Raw genomic sequence first — 6,369 nt, forward strand, 5'->3', positions numbered from 1 at the left:
TTATATTTATTTTGTGACTCAACATGATCATGAACCTAAGAAAACATGAAAAACAATAAAAATAAAAATTAGATAAACATTGGGTTGCCTCCCAACAAGCACTTCTTTAATGTCAATAGCTTGACAGTGGGCTCTCATGGAGCCTCACAGATGTGCAGAGCTTTGTTGGGACTCTCCAACACCAAACTTAGAGTTTGGATATGGGAGTTCAACACCAAACTTAGAGTTTGACTGTGGGGGCTTTGGTTGACTCTGCTTGGAGAGAAGCTTTTCCTGCTTCCTCTCCATGGTTGCAGAGGGAGATCCTTGAGTTTTGAATACAAGGGAGTTCTCATTCCATTGAAGGACTATTTCACCTCTGTCAACATCAATCACAGCTCTTGCTGTGGCCAGGAAAGGTCTTCCTAGGATGATGGATTCATCCTCTTCCTTTCCAGTATCCAGGACTATGAAATCAGTAGGTATGTAAAGGCCCTCAACCTTTACTAATACATCTTCTACTTGTCCATAAGCCTGTCTTCTTGAGCTGTCTGCCATCTCTAGTGAGATTTTAGCAGCTTGCACCCCATAGATTCCCAGTTTCTCTATTACAGAGAGGGGCATGAGGTTTATTCCTGAACCAAGATCACACAGAGCCTTAAAGAGCATGGTGCCTATGGTACAGGGTATTATGAACTTTCCAGGATCCTGTCTCTTCTGAGGAAATGTCAGTTGATCCAGATCACTGAGTTCATTGATGAACAAGGGAGGTTCAACTTCCCAAGCATCAATGCCAAACAATTTGGCATTCAGCTTCATGATTGCACCAGGAAACTTGGCAGTTTGCTCTTCAGTAACATCCTCATTCTCTTCAGAAGAGGAATACTCATCAGAGCTCATGAAGGGCATAAGGAGGTTCAATGGGATCTCTATAGTCTCTAGATGAGCCTCAGAATCCTTTGGTTCCTCAGAGGGAAGCTCCTTATTGATCACTGGACGTCCCAGGAGGTCTTCCTCCTTGGGATTCACGTCCTCTCCTCTCCTCGCAGGTTCGGCCATGGCGCTTATGTCAATGGCCTTGCACTCTCCTTTTGAGTTCTCTTCTGTATTGCTTGGGAGAGTACTAGGAGGGATTTCAGTGATTTTTTTACTCAGCTGGCCTACTTATGCTTCCAAATTTCTAATGGAAGACCTTGTTTCATTCATGAAACTTACAGTGGCCTTAGATAGATCAGAGATTAGATTTGCTAAATTAGAAGCATTTTGTTCAGAGTTCTCTGTCTGTTGCTGAGTTGATGATGGAAAAGGTTTGCTATTGCTAAACCTGTTTCTTCCACCATTATTAAAGCCTTGTTGAGGCTTTTGATCCTTCCATGAGAAATTTGGATGATTTCTCCATGTTGAGTTATAGGTGTTTCCATAAGGTTCACCTAAGTAGTTCACCTCTGCTATTGCAGGGTTCTCAGGATCATAGGCTTCTTCTTCAGAAGATGCCTCTTGAGTACTGTTGGATGCAGCTTGCATTCCATGCAGACTCTGAGAAATCATATTGACTTGCTGAGTCAATATTTTGTTCTGAGCCAATATGGCATTCAGAGTATCAACTTCAAGAACTCCCTTCTTCATAGGCGTCCCATTACTCACAGGATTCCTTTCAGAAGTGTACATGAACTGGTTATTAGCAACCATGTCAATGAGTTCTTGAGCTTCTGCAGGCGTTTTCTTTAGGTGAATGGATCCACCTGCAGAAGTGTCCAGTGACATCTTTGATAGCTCAGATAAACCATCATAGAATATATCCAGGATGGTCAATTCTAAAAGCATGTCAGAAGGACACTTTTTGGTCAACTGTTTGTATCTTTCCCAAGCTTCATAGAGGGATTCACCTTCTTTCTGTCTGAAGGTTTGAACATCAGCTCTAAGCTTGCTCAGCTTTTGAGGAGGAAAGTACTTGGCTAAGAAAGCCGTGACCAGCTTATCCCAAGAGTTCAGGCTGTCTTTGGGTTGAGAATCCAACCATGATCTAGCTCTGTCTCTTACAGCAAAAGGGAAAAGCATGAGCCTGTAGACTTCAGGATCTACTCCATTAGTCTTAACAGTATCACATATCTGCAAGAATTCAGTTAAGAACTGAAAAGGATCTTCAGATGGAAGTCCATGAAACTTGCAGTTCTGCTGCATCAGAGAAACTAATTGAGGTTTCAGCTCAAAGTTGTTTGCTCCAATGGCAGGAATGGAGATGCTTCTTCCATGTAAATTGGAATTAGGTGCAGTAAAGTCACCAAGCATCTTCCTTACATTATTATTATTTTCGGCTGCCATCTCCTCTGCCTGTTCGAAAATTTCTGAAAGGTTATCTCTGGATTGTTGTATTTTAGCTTCTCTTAATTTTCTCTTCAGAGTCCTTTCAGGTTCTGGATCTGCTTCCACAAGAATGTTCTTATCCTTGCTCCTGCTCATATGACAAAGAAGAAGGCACAGAAAAATAATAATAATAATAGAGATCCTTTATACCGCAGTATAGGGATCCCTTTGTGAGTGGAAGAAAAGAGGGGGAGACAAAGAATGTGATGTAAAGGAAGAAATACAACTGTACGAATGGAAGAGATGTGAGATGAGATGTTAAGATATGAATGAATAAATAAAATAGGATGGGGGAGGGATAATTTTCGAAAATTATTTTTGAAAAGGAGTTAGTGATTTTTGAAAATGGTTTTTGAAAAATTGTTAGTAATTTTCGAAAATTAAGTTTTAAAAATTAAAATAATTAATAATTTAAAAAGAAATTTTGAAAAAGGGGGAGATATTTTCGAAAAATGAGAGAGAGAGTTAGTTAGGTGGTTTTGAAAAAGTTAAGAAACAAACAAAAAGTTAGTTAGTTAGTTGAAACAAATTTTTGAAAAGATAAGAGGTTAGGAAGTTAGAAAAGATATTTTGAAAAGATATTTTTGAAAAAGATAAGATAAGAAGATATTTTTGAAAAGATATGATTTTTAAAATCACAATTAATGACTTGATTCATAAGAAATCACAAGATATGATTCTAGAACTTAAAGTTTGAATCTTTCTTAACAAGCAAGTAACAAACTTCAAATTTTTGACTCAAAACATTAATTGTTTATGTTATTTTCGAAAATTATGATATAAAATAAGAAAAAGATTTTTGAAAAATATTTTTGGAATTTTCAAAAATAACTAAGAATTTTTTTTAAAAAAGATTTGATTTTTGAAAAAGATTTTGAAAAAGATAAGATTTTCAAATTGAAAATTTGATTTGACTCATGAGAAATAATTTGATTTTAAAAATTTTTGAAAAAGTCAATTCAAATTTTCGAATTTGATGAGAGAAACATGGAAAGATATTTTTTTTTTTGAATTTTTATGAAAACATGAAAATTATGCAATGCATGAAATTTTTAGATCAAAACAATGAATGCATGCAAGAATGCTATGAATGTCAAGATGAACACCAAGAACACTATGAAGAACATGATGAACATCAAGAACATATTTTTGAAAAATTTTTAATGCAAAGAAAACATGCAAGACACCAAACTTAGAATTCTTTAATGCTTACGCACTAAGAATTCAAGAATGCATATGATAAACATGAAAAGACACAAAACAAAAAATCATCAAGATCAAACAAGAAGACTTACCAAGAACAACTTGAAGATCATGAAGAACACCATGAATGCATGAAATTTTCGAAAAATGCAAGATGCACATGCAATTGACACCAAACTTATGATATGACTCAAGACTCAAACAAGAACACAAAAATATTTTTGATTTTTATGATTTTCTAATTTTTTTTTTTGGATTTTTATTTTATATTTTTCGAAAATTATTTAGAAAAGAGAAAAATAAGGATTCAAAATTTTTAATATGAATTCCAGGAATCTTATGCTCTAAAGCTCCAATCAAAGGGTCAGGCATGGCTTAATAGCCAGCCAAGCTTTAGCATGTAAGTTTTTTCATGTATAGAACAACTAAGTGTGTGAGAATCTCTTGTGATGATAAGTTGAAATCCCAGTCCAAAAGATTGGACATGGCTTACAGCCAGCCAGGATTCAACAAATCATCATGAAACACTAGAATTTATTCTTAAAAATCCTGAAGAAAAGTATATTTTTGAAAATATTTTTAATTAAAAATTTTTTTTTTCGAAAACAAAGGAGAAATTTTTGAAAGATTTTTGAAAAATTTTTGAAAACAAAACAAAAAGAAAATTACCTAATCTGAGCAACAAGATGAACCGTCAGTTGTCCAAACTCGAACAATCCCCGACAACGGCGCCAAAAACTTGGTGCACGAAATTGTGATGTCCAGGCTCAAACAATCCCCGGCAACGGCGCCAAAAACTTGGTGCTCTGATCTCAATACATAATTGTCACAACTTCGATACAACTAACCAGCAAGTGCACTGGGTCGTCCAAGTAATACCTTACGTGAGTAAGGGTCGAATCCCACGGAGATTGTTGGTATGAAGCAAGCTATGGTCACCTTGTAAATCTCAGTCAGGCAGATATAAAGTGATAATGGTGTTTTCGAATATTATATAATAAAATAGGGATAGAGATACTTATGTAAATCATTGGTAGGAATTTCAGATAAGCGAATGGAGATGCTTTTCGTTCCTCTGAACCTCTGCTTTCCTGCTATCTTCATCCAATCAGTCTTACTCCTTTCCATGGCTGGCTTTATGCAAGGGCATCACCGTTGTCAGTGGCTACATCCCCTCCTCTCAGTGAAAGATATGCTCACATGCTCTATCACAGCACGACCATTCATCTGTCGGTTCTCGATCATGCTGGAATAGGATTCACCCTCCTTTTGCGTCTGTCACTAACGCCCAGCACTCGCGAGTTTGAAGCTCGTCACAGTCATTCAATCATTGAATCCTACTCAGAATACCACAGACAAGGTTTAGACCTTCCGGATTCTCTTGAATGCCGCCATCATTCTAGCTTACGCCACGAAGATTCTGGTTAGGAGATCTAAGAGATACTCATTCTAGCTTAATTCATGTAGAACAGAAGTGTTTGTCAGGCACGCGTTCATAAGGGAGAAGGATGATGAGCGTCACACATAATCATCACCTTCATCACGTTCTTGGGTGCGAATGGATATCTTAGAAGCGAAATAAGAAGAATTGAATAGAAAACAGTAGTACTTTGCATTAATCTTTGAGGAACAGCAGAGCTCCACACCTTAATCTATGGCGTGTAGAAACTCTACCGTATGAAAATACATAAGTGAAGGTCCAGGCATGGCCGTGTGGCCAGCCCCTATGGTCTAAGAACAATGCGTTCAAAGATGCCTAATACAATAGTAATAGGTCCTATTTATAATAAACTAGCTACTAGGGTTTACATGAGTAAGTAATTGATGCATAAATCCACTTCCGGGGCCCACTTGGTGTGTGTTTGGGATGAGCTTAAGTGTTGCACGTGCAGAGGCCATTTGTGGAGTTGAACGCCAGTTTTTGTGCCAGTTTGGGCGTTCAACTCTGGTTTTGGATCCTTTTCTGGCGCTGGACGCCAGATTTGGGTAGAAAGCTGGCGTTGAACGCCAGTTTACGTCGTCAATTATTGGCCAAAGTATGGACTATTATATATTGCTGGAAAGCCCTGGATGTCTACTTTCCAACACAATTGGAAGCGCGCCATTTCGAGTTCTGTAGCTCCAGAAAATCCACTTTGAGTGCAGGGAGGTCAGAATCCAACAGCATCAGCAGTCCTTTTTCAACCTCTGAATCTGATTTCTGCTCAAGTCCCTCAATTTCAGCCAGAAAATACCTGAAATCACAGAAAAACACACAAACTCATAGTAAAGTCCAGAAATGTGAATTTAACACAAAATCTATTAAAAACATCCCTAAAAGTAACTAGATCCTACTAAAAACATACTAAAAACAATGTCAAAAAGCGTATAAATTATCCGCTCATCACGGAGCTAAAAAGTCATCCAAACAAAAAGGTTCCCCATCAGAATACTACCTAAAAAGTTGTTGGATTATGACTAAAAAGCCCGAGCAGTAAAAACAAACAAGTCGAAAGAAGGCTGAAAAGACCTCTCAAGAAACTAAAAAGGGCAATACCAGACTCGCACAAGGGGAAACTACTCAAGAAGTCAGGATGCTTGAGCACGACTTTCTCAAAGAGATCGAAGCTCTAAAAGCACGATCTCATGGAAAGGTCCGAACTCAAGCAGGGGCAAAGTCATACAGGTCGACGTCAGCTAAAGAAGAGGTGCAAGTACGATCTCAAAAAAGAACAAGCCAAAAGGTTGGGAAACAACTTAAGGCTCAAATGTGCTTAGCCAAAAGGGATACAACTCCACTCAAAGAAGGCACAATCTCAAACAGGGCTACGAACGTCATCCGAG

General features: G+C 37.7%; 1 non-coding gene across 1 annotated transcript; it reads left to right on the top strand.

Moving 5' to 3' along the window:
* The first annotated feature begins 1,797 nt into the window (after positions 1-1,797).
* LOC148564128 (small nucleolar RNA R71) lies at positions 1,798-1,905 on the top strand. Its single transcript, XR_015884172.1, has one exon. It is a non-coding gene; the product is annotated as a small nucleolar RNA R71 (small nucleolar RNA).
* The last annotated feature ends 4,464 nt before the right edge of the window (positions 1,906-6,369 follow it).

The sequence above is a fragment of the Arachis ipaensis genome, chromosome B5 (assembly GCF_059453495.1).
Source record: "Arachis ipaensis isolate K30076 ecotype BB chromosome B5, ASM5945349v1, whole genome shotgun sequence".
NCBI lineage: Eukaryota > Viridiplantae > Streptophyta > Magnoliopsida > Fabales > Fabaceae > Arachis > Arachis ipaensis.